We start from the raw sequence: 16,938 nt of genomic DNA, 5'->3' as shown, positions 1-16,938 counted from the left end.
AGCAATAAGTGGAATGAAGGGGGGGAAAAGCCCAGGGTCCGATGGACTAAGTGCAGAATTTTATAAAGAATTTTGCGAGATTTTAAGTCCATTGCTCTTAGAAGTTTTTAAGGAAATTAAAATTGAGGGAAGTCTGGCCCCATCTATGAGGGGAGGGATCATAAGCTTAGCTTATAAAAATAAAGGGGATAGATGGGATCTGAAGAATTGGAGGCCCATCACATTATTAAATGTGGATTATAAGATCTTGGCAAGGGTTATGGCAAATCGTTTGAAGGAGGTGTTACCGCAGATAGTTTGGCCCTCTCAGTCCTATGGAGTCATAGGCCGGGACATCGCAGACTCTGTGGTCTCAATCCGAGATGCGATAGAGCTCATGGAAGAGAGTGGGAGGGATGCTTATGTATTAAAGATAGATCAAGAGAAAGCCTTTGATAGGGTCTCTCATGAGTTTTTATTGAAGGTTTTGTAAGCATTTGGTTTCAAGGAAAATTTCATTCAGTGGATAAGGATTTTTTATTCAAACATATTTAGCTGTGTTAAATGTAATGGTTTTTTATCCAAGTATTTTCTGATACAGAGATCAGTGAGACAGGGCTGTCCCCTGTCCCCATTGTTGTACACATTGGTAGCAGAACCATTAGGTTACATGATGCAAAAGAAACAAGGTGTAGTTGGGATTGTGGTCCCCAGTTCTGGGCTGGTGTCGGTGATACACCAATATGCAGATGACACAACCTTAATATTGAGAAATGGGGAGTCAGTGAGGAAAGCTATGGATGTAGTGGAGGAATATTGTAGAGCTTCAGGAGCCAGAGTGAATTATAGTAAGTCCCAATGCCTGGTTGCAGGGAGGGGTAGGGGGGAATGGTTGGGGGAATGTCCCTTTAAGGTGGTGGAGGTTTTGGAAGTTCTGGGGGTGCACATGGGGTGCAAGAAAGACAGGGATGAAGTGGATCGATTAAATTGGGAACCGAAGGTTATGAAAATTAAAAAGATTTTGGGAAGATGGGAAAGAAGGTGGTTGAAAGTGCAAGGAAGAGCGACAGTGGTGTCTGCCCTCCTGCTATCTAAACTATGGTACTTATTGACGGTGGAGGATATCCCTGAGTGGGCGGAAAAGTCCATCCGAGAGGCTTGTGTGAGGTTTTTATGGGAAGGGAAACCAGCCTTGGTGGCTTACAATACCATCATTGGACGGAGAAATCAGGGAGGACTCAATTTCCCAGATATTGATTTGGAGAAAAAATCCTTTAGAATCAAATGGGTGAAGAGATTTCTTCAGAAGTCAAATACAAGTTTTTGGAAGAGTTGTTTGGAGCATTTTTTAAAACAAAGTGGGATAGGAGGACAGGGGATATTGCATATGGAATACAATAATATGTTTTTGAAATCGATTAAACTTCTCCCTAGGTTTTATAAGGGGGTTGTAGAGACTTGGGCCCAATTTTTAAAAAGTGTGCAGTTTATGCCCAAGGGGGCTGAGAAATTTTTAGAACAGCCCTTATTTTTGAACAGGTGGGTCAACATCGAAGGAGAGGTTTTATTTAATCAAGCTTTTATAAAAGCTGGGATTATATCGGTGAAAGATGTATTATTCCTGGTGATTCCAGGTTGGTTGCCGGAAGCGATAGTGAGGGATATGGTGTGGGAGGAAGATCAGGAGGTAGAGGAAAAAGCAATAGAAATTATGTATGAGAAGATTGTGAGGGCAGTGCCACAGGATTGGATGGAAGAAATAAATGCGGAAATCTCCAAAGGAAGTAAAATGCATCCTGCTTTTCCAAGCTTTGTACTGGAGAAAGGGGGAGAGTTGGTCCAATTTGACAACTGTAATACTCGAGATTTCTATGAGGTATTTAGAGAATGGAGATTCAAGACACCTGCTGGTCAGGAGTTTTGGCAGAGTATATACCCACAGCTGGACTTCAACAGGATTTGGAAGGGAGTGTGGGCGAATTTAAAATGTCCAGAGTGGATTGAACTGGATTTCAAATTGGCTCATAACTGATTTTTACCATGATGGTCTTGTGCAAGATTAGGCGAGTGGAGGCGGCAACTTGCCCAGTGTGTGGGACACGGGATGAGACTCTGTCCCATTTACTGGTGTTATGTCCGCAGTTAAATGACTTAAGTACTATGTTCGACAGTTGTGTGAAGCTTTTTTGCTGGGTGGGGACTGAAGAGCGAGAAGGGGAATCCCGTGGGACTCAATTTTGAGATGGGGATTGCAGGAGAGTCTGCCCGAGTCTAGCAGAGCGGCAATTAATTTAGTGTTCAGTTTGGCTAGATTCGTGATTGTGCAAAGAAGGAATGCTCTGTTTTTTAAGGGGAGGAGAATCAATCTAAAAGGGTATTTTAAATATAAGCTAAAAGATCATTATAAGGCTCTGTGAATGTTTTATTCAGAAAGGAATTTAAGGATAGTATTTTACAACCAATTTTTAAGGTACAATCGATTAATATATGTTACAGGAGACAAATTAAACTTCAGGTTTTGATGTTAACATGTGGTGGCGGAATGGCTGTGCAGAGCGGCGGAATTGATTTGTATCATACAATGAAATGATCAAGATGTTGTAAATGTTCTTATTGTTCAATAAAGTATATTTATTAAAAAAAAGTGGGTAGCACACTTGCCTCTGACTCAGAGGTTGTGGGTTCAAGTCCCACTCCAGAGACTATTAGCACATAATGTGGATTTGTAGCATAGTGGTAATGTCACTGGGCTAGTAATCCAGAATTAGCATAGTGGTAATGTCACTGGGCTAGTAATCCAGAAGCCTGAACTAATAATCCAGAGATTATTAGTCCAGTTGAGTTCAAACCACAGCAGCTAGGGAATTTAAATTCAATTAATTAAATAAAGCTGGAATAAAAAAGCTAGTATCAGTAATGGTAACCATGAAACTATCAGATTGTCGTAAAAACCCATTTGGTTCACTAATGTCTTTAGGGAAGGAAATCTGCCGTCCTTACCTGGTCTGGCCTATATGTGACTCCAGACCCACAGCAATGTGGTTGATTCTTAACTGCCCTCTGAAATGGCCTAGTAAGTCACTCAGTTGTAACTAACTGCTACGAAACAAAAGAATAAGAATGAAACCGGACGGACCACCCGGCATCGACCTCGGCACCAGCTACGGACACGCCAATGGCACACCCAGCCCAGTCAACCCTGCAAAGTCCTCCTCATCAACATCTGGGGACTTGTGCCAAAATTGGGAGAGCTGTCACACAAACTAGTCAAGCAACAGCCTGACAGAATCATACCTTTTAGCCAATGTCCCAAACTCCTCCATCACCATCCCTGGGTATGTCCTGTCCCACCGCCAGGGGTGGCGGCACAGTGGTGTACAGTCAGGAAGGAGTGGCCCTGGGAGTCTTCAACATTCACTCTGGACCCCATGAAGGCTCATTGCTTCAGGTCAAGCATGGGCAAGGAAACCTCTTGCTGATTACCACCTAACGCCCTCCCTCAGCTGATGAATCAGTACTCCCCCATGTTGAACACCACTTGGAAGAAGCACTGAGAGTAGCAAGGGCACAGAATGTATTCTGGGTGGGGGACTTCAAAGTCAATCACCAAGAGTGGCTCGGTGGCACCACTACTGACCAAGCTGGCTGAGTCCTGAAGGACATAATTGCCAGTCTGGGCCTGCGGCAGGTGGTGAGAGAACCAACATGAGGGAAAAACCTACTTGGCCTCTTCCTCACCAATCTACCTGTCGCAGATGCATCTGTCCATAACAGCATTGGTAGCAGTGACCACTGCACAGTCATTGTGCAGACGAAATCCCATCTTCACACTGAGGACACCCTCCATCGTGTTGTGTGGCACTACCACCATGCTAAATGGGATAGATTCAGAGCATATCTAGCAGCTCAAAACTGGGCATCTATGAGGTGCTGTGGGCCATCAGCAGCAGCAGAATTGTATTCCACCACAATCTGTAACCACATGGCCTGGCCTGGCATATCCCTCATCCCTGGACGGGTACTCAAGGAATGTGCTGATCAGCTGGCTGATGTCTTCACCGCCATCTTCAATCTGTCATTGGCCCAGGCAGTAGCCCCTACATGCTTCAAGACCGCTACCATTATTCCTGTGCCAAAACAAACGGCTGTGACGTGCCTGAACGACTATCGACCTGTCGCACTCACACCCATCATAATGAAGTGTTTCGAGAGACTGGTCCTGGCTCACATCAAAGCCAGTGTTCCCGCCTCTCTTGACCAACATCAGTTTGCCTATCGTGCAAACAGATCAACGGAGGATGCAATCACAACTGCTCTACACTCTGCACTGAATCACCTAGATGGTAAAGAGACCTACATCAGAATGCTGTTCATAGACTACAGCTCAGCATTCAACACTATCGTCCCCAACAAGCTGGCCACCAAACTCCAAACTCTTGGCCTGAACACTTCCCTCTGTAACTGGACCCTGGACTTCCTAACAAACAGACCCCAGTCTGTCAAATTAGGTAACCACACCTCCCCCCCCCGACCCTGAACACGGGGGCCCCACAAGGATGTGTGCTGAGCCCCTTCCTCTACTCTCTCTTCACCCACGACTGTGTGGCTGTTCATGGTTCCAACACCATCATCAAGTTTGCGGATGATACCACGGTAGTAGGCCAGATCAACAACAACGATGAGTCAGCCTACAGGGAGGAGGTCCAGCATCTCGGGAAGTGGTGCGCCGATAACAACCTGGCCCTTAACATCAAGAAAACCAAAGAAATCATTGTGGACTTCAGGAAGTCTAAAGGCGGAAGTCACACCCCCATCCACATCAATGGGGCTGTGGTGGAAAGGGTGGACAGCTTTAAGTTCCTCGGAGTCCACATCATGGAAGACCTCTCCTGGTCCCTCAATACCTCCTCTCTGGTGAAGAAGGCCCAGCAGTGCCTATATTTCCTAAGGAGGCTGAAGGGATGTAACCTGTCACCCCTGATCCTCTCTAACTTTTACCGCTGCACAATAGAGAGCATCCTGACGAACTGTATCACAGTATGGTATGGCAGCTGTAGCTACTATGACTGGAAAGCCCTGCAGCGGGTAGTCAAAACTGCCCAACGCATTACCGGCACCCGGCTACCGACCATAGAGCACATATACCAGAAACGCTGTTTACGGAGGTCACGGTCCATCATCAAAGAACCTACCCACCCCAGCCACAGTCTGTTCGCCCTCCTGCCATCTGGGAGACGCTACAGATGCATTCGCACCCGTACGACCAGATTTAGGAACAGCTTCTTTCCCAGGGCTGTCATCCTACTGAACTCCACAAATAAACTCTAAAGCCTGCACATCTGCCAATGCACTTTATTATGGTTATGTTTATGTTAATGTATTACAAGCCAAATGTATGTTGAATGTTTAAATGTCTTAATGTAAATGTACACTCTCGGGAGCCGCAAGCCTACATTTCGTTGTACTGCACTTGTGCACTAACAATGACAATAAAGGTTAATTTGATTTGATTTGATTTGATTTGATTACCATCAAGCCACGGGACCAAGATGGTTCAACAAGGAATGTAGAAGAGCATGCCGGGAGTAGCACCAGGCGTACCTAAAAATGAGGTGCCAATTTGGGGAAGCTGCAACACAGGACTACATGCATGCTAAAAAGCGGAAGCAGCATGCTATAGACAGGACTAAGTGATCCCACAATCAATGGATCAGATCAAAACTCTGAGGTCCTGCCATATCCAGTCGCGGACCATTAAACAACTAATGGGAGGAGGAGGCTCCATGAATATCCTCATCCTCAATGATGGTGGAGCCCAGCACGTGAGTGCAAAAGACAAGGCTGAAGTGTTTGCAACCATCTTCTGCCAGAAGTGCCGAGTGGATGATCCATATCAGCCTACTCCGAGGTAGCCACCATCACAGAAGCCAGTCTTCAGCCAATTCGATTCACTCCATGTGATATCAAGAAACAGTTGAGCGCACTGGATACAGCAAAGGCTATGGGCCCCGACAACATCCCGGCTATCGTGCTGAAGACTTGTGCTCCAGAACTAGCCATGCCTCTAGCCAAGCTGTTACAGTACAGCTACAACACAGGCATCTATCCAACAATATGGAAAACTGCCCAGGTATGTCCTGTCCACAAAAAGCAGGACAAATCCAATTCGGCCAATTACCGCCCCATCAGTCTACTCTCAATCATCAGCAAAGTGATGGAAGCTGTCATCGAGAGTGCTATCATGCGGCACTTACTCACCAATAACCTGCTCACTGATGCCCAGTTTGGGATCTGCCAAGACCGTTACAGCCTTGGTCCAAACATCGACAAAGGAGTTGAATTCCAGAGGTGAGGTGAGAGTGACTGCACTTGACATCAAGGCAGCATTTGACCGAGTGCGGCATCAAGGAGCCCTAGTAAAGCTGAAGTCAATGGGAATCAGGGAGAAAATGCTCCACTGGCTGGAGTCATACCTGACACAAAAGGTTGTGGTAGTTGAAGATCAATCATCACAGCCCCAGGACATCACTGCAGGAGTTCTCAAGGCAGTGTCCTAGGCCCAACCATCTTCAGCTGCTTCATCAATGACTTTCTCTCCAACATAAGTTCAGAAAAGGGGATGTTCGCTGATGACTGCACAGTGTTCAGCGCCATTCACAACTCCTCAGATAATGAAGCAGCCCATGCCCGCATGCAACAAGACCTGGACGACATTCAGGCTTGGGCTGATAAGTGGCAGGTAACATTCGCGCCACAGAAGTGCCAGGCAATGACTACCTCCAACAAGCGAGAGTCTAACCAGCTCTCCTTGACATTCAATGGCATTACCATCGCCGAACCCCCCACCATCAACATCCTGGGGGTCACCATTGATCAGAAACTTAACTGGACCAGCCACATAAATACTGTGGCAACAAGAGTAGGTCAGAGGCTAGGTATTCTACGGCGAGTGTCTCACCACCTGACTCCCCAGTCGTTTACACCATCTACAAGGCACAAGTAAGGAGTGTGATGGAATATTCTCCACTTGCCTGGATGAGTGCAGCTGCAACAACACTCAAGAAGCTCAACACCATCCAGGACAAAGCAGCCCGCTTGATTGGCACCTCATCCACCACCTTAAACATTCACTCCCCCACCACTGGCGTACCGTGGCTGCAGTGTGTACCATCTACAAGATGCACTGCAGCAACTTGCCAAGGCTTCTTCGGCAGTGCTTCCCAAACCCACGACCTCTTCCATCTTGAAGGATAAGGGCAGCAGGCGCATGGGAACAGCACCACCTCCAAGTTTCCCTCCAAGTCACACACCATCCGGATTTGGAAGTATATCGCCGATCCTTCATCGTTGCTGGGTCAAAATCCAGGAACTCCCTACCTAACAGCACTGTGGGAGTACCTTCAACACACGGACTGCAGAGGTTCAAGAAGGTGGCTCAACACCACCTTCTCAAGGGCAACTAGGGATGGGCAATAAATGCTGGCCTTGCCAGCGATGCACAGATCCCATAAGAGAATAAAAAAAAATATATATCTAGGCTGACACTCCAGTGCAGTGCTGAGGGTGTGCTGCACTGTCAGAGGTGCCGTCTTTCAGATGAGATGTTAAACTGAGGTTTTGTCTGCACTCTCAGGTGGATTTAAAAGATCCCATGGGACTATGTCGAAGAAGAGCAGGGGAGTTATCCCCGGTGTCATGGCCAATGTTCATCCCTCAATCAACATAACAAAAACAGATTATCTGGTCATTATCACATTGCTGTTTGTGGGAGCTTGCTGTGTGCAAATTGGCTGCCGCATTTCCCACATTATAACAGTGACTACTGTAAGGATCGCAAAATTACACATTTTTCCCCAAAAGGAAGAAAGGAGAGATATTGGACTGTTTGAAGGAAATATTGGGCCAAAGGGATTTAAAATTAAAAACCCCAGGAAGATTTGGCTGCTTTAAAAGGCATGTTCAGACTTGCGAAAGGCTGTGACACAGGGGAAGGTGGGGTGGGCCCCCGAGTTTGGATATTGGACAGTCTGGGAATGTCTTGGGCCACCTCAGCCTTTACCTAAAGACAATAAAACCTGTTCCCCACCGAAACACACAGAGCCAAAGTACATGAATAAAACAGTACATGCCCACAGCAACACAAAGGAAAGAACATAGCCCAGCAGGAACCAACAATCAAACAGCAGTCCAAAACCAATCAAGGAGATTTACAAACGTTTTGCATTTTTAAACTGGTTTCAAGGCAGATGGACCATCCCCGAAACTTGTTAAGTTAGATGGGCCATCCCCGAAGCTCGTTAAAGTTTTAAAACCTATTAAAAATAACGAGCCCAGCAAATTTAACAAAGAAACCCAAGATTTGGCGGTCAGATAAGCCAGGCCTCAAACCAGTATAATTGAGGCCTGCTTTTTCAGAGAATCAGTTCAGCTCAGAAGCAGTTCAAGTTCAACAGTCAGTGAGATCGCAGTACAGCTCAATGGATCATCATCATCGGAGACTTGAAGGAACAGAAGGAGAACGAAAGTCGGGGCAACCGAAGGCCTAAAGAAACCAACAACTACCAATATTACCACCAACCAGGTAATATTGGGCCACCGCGACCAACAAGAAACCAACCGCCGAAAATTCACAAACTAAAGACTTGTTTCCACTCTACAGGCTAGTCTCACTTACCCCTGGGTAAGATTTAGACACAAAAGACCCTAAAACTTACCCTAACCAAAGAAAATTGGGTACTTACCCGATACATCCAACAGCGCGACTAACCGCATCAGCGGACCAACCCAGACTGAAGACCCAACGCAGGTGCAGTCTTCTAACATGTCAGGGGTACGGCAGGCCCCAACTGCCACAACTTAGGAGAACCCCAAAATCGCGAACCTCTACAATCTGTCAAGAAAGTCGTTTGGTGAGCATTTCCTGGTCCTCTGGATTTCAACCTAGTTAGGATAGTGGGGTTGGGAGGGTAAGGGATTTTGTGTATTGTAATTCTCCCTTGCTTATTCCGTGTGTTCCCCACCCTTTTAAAGTATAAGTTTTATTGTATTGCATATTTTCCTGTCTCAAAATAAAGATCTGAATTATTTTGACCAACCCAGGTGTCTGTTGCAAGTTCATTACAACCCCCAAATAAGTCCAAAGTCTGGAACAAAGAGGGTGTGGGAGCAATTCAAAATGCTCAAGGGAGTCAGAGGTGAAGCTGACAAACAACCCACACACCACCCCTTACAGCATGGTGACCGTGGCAGGACTTTGGCAAAAGGGAAGTAATGCAGTAGACCCTGTGTTTGATGAGAGAACGAAGATGGAACAGAGGATTTCCTCTTACATTTTTGAGAAGGTGAATATCACCAAGAAATGGGTGACCAGTCTGTTGCGTGCTGGGCGTCCCATAGACGCTGCAGCCAAATGGACTGAGAGCAAGGATCATAAGAAGTCGGTGGAGAAGGCCATCTGGTTGGTCTGTGCCCTACGGCAGATCCAGATTTTAGATCAGCAGGTTAAAGCTTTGACAGCAGAGCTGCAGGAGGCAGCCAAACTGTCTCAGGCAAGAGCTTTAGCAGGGGAGTAACTACTGCAGGAATTACAAGCACAGAATCAAGAGAAATTACAGCTAGTAGAGAAACACAGAAACAGGCATGAGTATTTTCGGTGTCAAGTCACCGAGGCAAAAGGAAATGAGCTGGTACTGAAAGAGGAGAACGCTCGCCTAACCAGACAGTTAAGGGAACAGGAGGAGCAGTATAGGACTATAAAGGCAGCTTATCAAGTAGCAAGCACTAGGGATTTTGAAGCGGGAGATCACGGCCCCTGTCAAAAGCAGATAGAAAGTTTAAAACTTGCTCTGTCCAGGTCAAAAGGCATGGTATGCCTAGTGAGCCCGGGTAGACCTGGAAGTAGAAGTAGAAACTGTGCAGACGTCAACTGTGGCACCGGGGAGCAACTCGGTTGGGCAACAGGAGGGACAAGCAATCTGTAGAGAAGACAGGGAGGAGTGCACACCACCGCCACCTGTGGCGCCAGGTTTTGATTCGGTTTGGCAGCGGGCAGAAGTGGGCAAACAAATGCAGGAAAGGTCGGAGCCGGGGCCGATGTGCCCAGCTCGACAGCAAAAGTTTGGCCCATCTGGGGTAGGTGGGGGCCAGGGGCCCCTTGAAAGCCAGTTTGTGATTCCCCATGGGACCCAACAGCTTAGGGCTATGGTAAGCCACTTGAGTAAGCTCACCCACAAGGGAGGCCCCCCAGTCCACTTTATGGAAGTGGAGCAAGCAGCAGGCATTACTGAGTGTGACGACTCAGAAATGGCCAAGATGCTCCTTTTCACCTTGGATGGCAAACTGTACAAGTCCCTCTCTGCTGAGTGCAAGAAGGGACAGGGAGGGTACGCTGCCATCCGGGATCAAGTTCTGGAGGCGATGGGGATGAATGATGGTAGTCCGTTCTCCCTGGTGGAGAAGGCTACACAGTTAGCAGGGGAGACCCCACAGGCTTTCGCAGACAAGCTGTGGCCTGTGTACAGGAGTGCATGTAATGGGGATCTCGACCAGGCTAACTTGAACCAGGATGAGCTGGCTCACTGGCTCCAAAGTCTGGTGGCAAACAGCTTGCCACGGATCAGAGCCAAGGCCGAGCTGTGGTTCGACCCAAAGGGCTCCCAGGTCACCGAGGAGGCAGTGGTCAGACAACTGACCCTGGCTTACCGCAACGGTAGGGGGGTTAAAGAACCACAAGCTAAAGGGAAAGTGCACGAGTTAAAACCCAGCCAAGGTAAGAAGGAATGGCACCAGGAAGGGGGTATCCCTTCCGATGCGAGGCGTAACTGCTTCGGGTGCGGGAAGAGTGGGCATTGAAGAAGGGACTGTAAAAATCCTTGGAAGGATAGTGCAGGAAAGAATGCCCCAGCTCCCTCCCCAAAGGCAGAAACACCGACCTCTTCCCCCACAGTAGATTCGATAGTAGCTGCACTTCGAGTTTTGTTGGCTGGCCCAGGGAAGGTAGCCACAGCCACGGGTGCTTTAACTCCATCTGCCCCCCCCCCCCCAGTTAACACAGACTTATGACTAAAGCCAGCGCAGCCTGTCTATCTGTGTCCCCTTGAGTACGATGTATGGAAAAGACCGCTTGTTAAGATGGAAGTGGAAAAGGTAAAAGGGACCTATCTGTTGGACACGGGAGCTTCAAGCACCATAGTCTACTCAGATAACCCTGCTTCCTCACCTCTGTCTAACAGGGTCCCATACAGCTTAGTGGGGTTCACAGTAAAGAGCAGGTGGGCTCGTTCTCTATCCCGCTGTCCATTCATTTAGGAGCACTCCTCACCAAGTGGACTTGTGTCTTAATGAAGTGGGAGCAGGAAGGGAAGGGGATCCTGGGGCTGATTTTATTATAGGCCACATGATCCGAGTGGATCTCAGGAACCACTGTCTGTGGGGAGCATGCACCGGCAAAGAGAGTGAAGTGGCAGTTATCCCAGGGAAACAGGGCAAGGGGACTTTGTGTACCCTAAAGCCCAAGGAGGGTTATGACCTCAAGCAAATGGTCAGTAACACTTCAGTGGAGTACCAGGCATTTGTGCGAGCACACCTCAGCGCATTTGCCACTCACAAGCATGATTGTGGGAGGGTGAACGGGGTCGAAGTGAGTGTAAATGGGGACCCCATGACCCAACCACAAAAGCAGTATAATTTCCCCAAAGAGGCAGAGGCAGACATGGAAACGGCCATGACCTCTCTGGTCAAACAAGGGGTATTGAGACCAATAGCCACCCATGTAAACTCTCCGTTGTGGCCGGTTAGGAAACCGGACAACTCCTGGAGAGCCACGGTGGTCTATCGGGTACTCAATAGAAACATCCCCGTCTGTGCACCCATGGTCGCAGCTGTCGCCGACCTCATAGGAAGTATTCCAGCCTCCGTGACCACCTTCACAGTGCTGGATATTTCCAACGGGTTTTGGTCCATCCCTCTACGGAGAGAGGACCAGTACAAGTTTGCCTTTACGTTTAAGGGCCAACAGTACACCTGGAACTGCCTACCACAGGGGTTCCACAACAGCCCCAGCATCTTCCATCAGTTTATGGCAGATTGCTTAAAAGACTTCAGCAGACCCCCACGGTTAGTCCAGTATGTGGATGACCTGCTCCTATTTGTAAAGTATGTGTCTATACTTAATTCAATAATGAAGAGACAGCTTGGAAGATTCAACGTAGGTCTTTACTTCATACCAACAGGCGGGAACTGAGGGGAAATCAGTGCCCACAGTACTATTTATACCCCTATGGCCAGGGGTGGTACTACGGTATCACTACGCCCTACAAAGTAGTGCTGCCCTGGCCATAGATCTAAAGCAACATACATATTACATACACAACATTCCTCCCCTTTTAATTAAAACGTACCTGTGCAATTACGTCAATGGATGCCCCATAATTAGGGCTAATAACATTTGGTAACACAATCTGCATAACATATTTACATCAAGAGTTGTCTACTTATATACATATAAGCAGAAACAGGTTATAGATTCAGTCTCTGAGGAGGCCTCCTGTCTCGACTAGGATAACGTCTTTCTCTAGTCGGTCTCGGTGTAGGCGGCGGTACTTCCGTCACCCCTTCATTGCTGGACTCATCGGTGTCTGATGGCACATCCTGTGCCGTGGAGATCACTGGAGTGCTGAACTCCTCGCAATCCTGAGACCTCTGTAACGACGAGCTGGGCTGTGATTCCGCTGTAATAATGTGCTGAGACGTTTGAGGTAGTGGATCAGTTGGGTTTCTGGACTCCACAAGTTGATCAGCATGTCGTCTGATTATGCCTTCCCCTGTCTCAACTGTGTACATCAAGGGTCCCTGGCAGGCCTTGATCGTACCAGACCGCCACTTTTCCTTCCTATAATCATGGGCCAACACTTGCTGCCCCACCTCGAAGCTCCGTGTCTGTCTGTCAGGGGCCCTACGAAATACTCGATTTTCCACATCTCTCCGAATGTTTGGTTTGAGCAATTCAAGGCGAGACCTTAACCTTCTATTAAAGAACATGACGGCGGGGGCCTGGTTGGTCACCGTATGTGCAGCATTACGGTATGCGAATAGGAAGTTGTCCACCTTGTGTTGTAGTGGCAACCTTTCCTCTCCCATCGCCTTGATGGCCTTTATAAAAGTCTGTACAAATCGCTCTGCCAGCCCATTTGTAGCCGGATGATATGGTGCGGACGTATAATGTCGCACTCCATTCCTTTTTAGGAATGCTTGAAATTCTTCTGCCACAAATTGTGGCCCATTGTCCGAACAGACTTGCTCGGGCACCCCGTTTCGGGCAAAAATGGTCCTTAAGACTGCGACCGTCTTTTCGGCTGTCGTTGATGACATCTTTATGACTTCCGGCCATTTTGAATGGGCGTCCACTACAATGAGGAACATCGCATCCAGGAAGAGGCCAGCGAAGTCCACGTGGATCCTTTGCCATGGCGTTGAGGGCCACTCCCACGGATGTAGTGGGGCTTGTGGTGGTACGTTCTGTACCATCTGGCATCCTTGGCACGCTTTTGCTACTTCCTCAATGTCCCTGTCAATGCCGGGCCACCAGACGTAGGCTCTGGCGAGGCTTTTCATTTTGACACCCCCCAGATGACCTTCGTGTAAGTCCTGCAACACTTTATGTTGTAATTTTTGAGGGACCACTACCCTGGCTCCGCACATCAATGTGCCCCGGCAGACGGACAACTGGTCCTTCCTTGCCGAAAACGCCGGCAATGATGCGTCACCCTGCGCCGGCCAGCCTTTCACGGTTAGTTCGTAAACCCTTGCCAATGTCGGGTCGTTCCGTGTTTCCTGCTCGATACATTGGCTGGTGATGGGCAAGTGTTCCATAACAGCCGTATGATATATTTCAACGGGGTCCTGTACTATCTCTTCGATCTCGGTAGGCAAGGGTAGCCGCGACAGGCCATCCGCATTGCCATGCTGTTTGGTACCCTTATATTCGATAAGGTACTGGTGTGCTCCTAAGAACAGTGACCATCTCTGTAGCCTTTGGGCCGTCATCAGGGGCACCCCTTTTGTTGGATTAAATATCGACACCAACGGTTGATGATCCGTCAGTAGTGTGAAATGTTGCCCATGCAGGTAGTGGTGGAATTTTTTTACACTCCACACCAGACTGAGGGCCTCCCTGTCGATTTGTGCATAGTTTCTTTCGGCTGTAGTTAACGACCTTGAGGCAAATGCTATTGGCCTCTCCGTCCCGTTGGGAAATTTGTGTGACAACACTGCCCCTATACCGTACGGGGAGGCGTCACATGCCAACCTCATTGGCATTTTTGGGTCAAAGTGTGCGAGCACTTCCTTTGATGTGATGAGTTGTTTACCCTTTTTAAAAGCAGCCTCACACGTTTCGTCCCAATTCCAGGAGACTCCCTTTTGTAGCAATGAATTTAGTGGATGTAAAATGGACGATAAGTTCGGGAGGAACTTATGGTAATAGCTTATAAGGCCTAAGAATGATCGTAACTGAGATACATTCTCAGGGGGCGGGGCCTTCACTACTGCCTCGATCTTTTCCGGGGACTTATGCAGGCCTTCCTTATCTATAATGTGACCACAGTATGAGATACGTTCCTGGAAAAACTCACATTTCTGCTTGTTCGCCCTGAGTCTGTATTGTTGTAACCGCAGAAGTACTCGCTCCAGGTTAGCGAGGTGGTCGTTATCCGTTTGTCCTGTCACCAGGATGTCATCCAGGTAGCATTGCGTTCCTGGAATGCCCTGTAGGACCTGTTCCATGGTCCTCTGCCATATTGCCGGGGCGGACGCCACACCAAATACTAGGCGATTGTACTGGTACAATCCCTTGTGTGTGTTAATCGTTAGGAGCTTTTTCGAGTCCTGCTCCACCTTCATCTGTAAATAAGCTTGACAAAGGTCAATCTTCATAAAGTGTCTACCCCCAGCTAACGATGCGAATATGTCCTCTATCCGCGGCAGCGGATACTGTACCGTGTGCAGGACTGGGTTAATAGTTATCTTAAAATCCCCGCAAATGCGAACCTTCTTTGGTTCCCCCGGCGTGTTAATTGCAGATTTCTTTATAACTGGGACGATGGGCGTGGCCCACTCGCTCCATTCAATCTTTGTAAGGACACCTGCACTCTCTAAGGCGTCCAGTTCTGCTTCCACCGCTGGCCGAATGGCATAAGGCACAGGTCTGGCCTTACAAAACTTGGGGTTTGCGTCTTGAGCAATAGTTATTTTTGCTCTAATGTCCTTTAAGGTCCCCAGCCCTTGTTGGAACACCTCTGGCATTTTTGCCAATAGTTTCGACAGCCTGCTTGTAATGGTTGCATCATCCGTGGTGGTCTCTACTTTTAACTTGTGTATCGACTTCCAGTTGAAGTGGATTTTTCTTATCCATTCCCTACCCAAAAGTGGTGGTCCACCGTTTGGTAGGACGTATAAATAAAGTCCTGGCACTTTTCTGCCGTTGTATTTAACTGTTACTTGCATTTTTCCCTTCAGGTAAACTTTTTGTCCAGTATATGTTTTTAATTTAATTTCCGTATCCTTTAAGGGAATGCTTTTGAACAGCCTGTTATAATCTTGTTCATTAATTACTGATAGGGCTGAACCCGTGTCTAGCTCCATATTAACTTCAATGCCTGCTACCGTCATTTTAACCCACATTGTGCTGTGGTCCTCCGTTTTGTCTACACCATATAACTTGAGACATCCTAGACCTTTAGGCTCTGCTTTTGTGCCTTCCTGTGACTCGTCTGAGCTACTGTCAGACAGCTTATGTATTGTTGTCCTTGCCTTGGTACTGCTTGGATTGCCCCCACGATTGGGTTTCGTACCAGACCGACAAACTTTCGCTATATGCCCCTTTTTCCCACACTGCCGGCACATTTTATCGCGAAACCAACAATTACTTTGGTCGTGGGTGGTTTTGCCACAACGGTAGCATTTACCTTTGTGAAGTGTCACCTCATGGGTGTCATAGCTGGTTGTGTTTTGTCGTATTTGGGCCGCACCCTGTGCTGCTGCTTCATGGACCGATGCTATTTCAATCGCCTGATCTAGGCTGAGCTGTTTCTTGGCTAGCAACCGTTTACGTGTATTCTCATTTTACATGCCACAGACAAATCTGTCTCTGATCGCGTCCGTCAATATGGCTCCAAACTGACAATGTTTGGACAACCTTCTGAGCTCAGCTAAATATGCTGCCTGTGACTCATCATTCCTTTGGTCGCGTCTGTAGAAGCGGTGCCTTTCCGCTATAAATGGTGGCTTAGGGTTTAAATGTTCCCTTAACGTATCAACAATTTGGGCGTACATTTTGTCCGCTGGCTTTTCTGGAGTAAGAAGATTTCTCAGCAGCCCGTATGTTTTTGGCCCCATGAAATTTAATAAGGTTGCTACCTTTTGATCATCTTCCACCTTGTTCACTATGCAATAAAGTTCATGCCTTTCGATATAGGCCTCCCATTCTTCTGTGTCCTCCACAAATGGTGCCAACCACCCGTCTTTAGACATTTTTAACTGGTGAAGAGAAAAAAAACTTTGAAGAGAGAAAAAAAAAACTTTTTCCCCTTTTGTCCACTAGATGGAGAGCTAGTCCTCGAGAAAAAAAAACTTTGAAGAGAAAAAAAATACTTTTCCCCTTTTGTCCACTAGATCGCGCTGTTTTTTTTTTAAGCTGCTGGATGAAAAAAAAACTTTTCCCTTTTGTCCAATAGATGGCGTGTTAGTCCTCATGGCTCAGTTTATTCCAGAGCTCGCCTGCCTGTTCCTTGCAGCAGCCGTTCCCTGGGAAGGATTTCAGTTACCTGGACTTTTGCCCCGTGGCTGGAGCGCCCCTCTCTGTTGCTGCTGCTCTTTTTGGTACCTGTAGTGCTGGTCAATTTCACTTGGTCGCCGCTGGCTCTGCACCTCTCGAGTGTTGGTCGATTTCTCTTGGTCGCCGCT

Source organism: Somniosus microcephalus, chromosome 10, assembly GCF_052327205.1.
Source record: "Somniosus microcephalus isolate GS21.2 chromosome 10, FLI_Smic_1.0, whole genome shotgun sequence".
Lineage (NCBI taxonomy): Eukaryota > Metazoa > Chordata > Chondrichthyes > Squaliformes > Somniosidae > Somniosus > Somniosus microcephalus.
Note: the sequence above shows the minus strand (reverse complement) of the source record.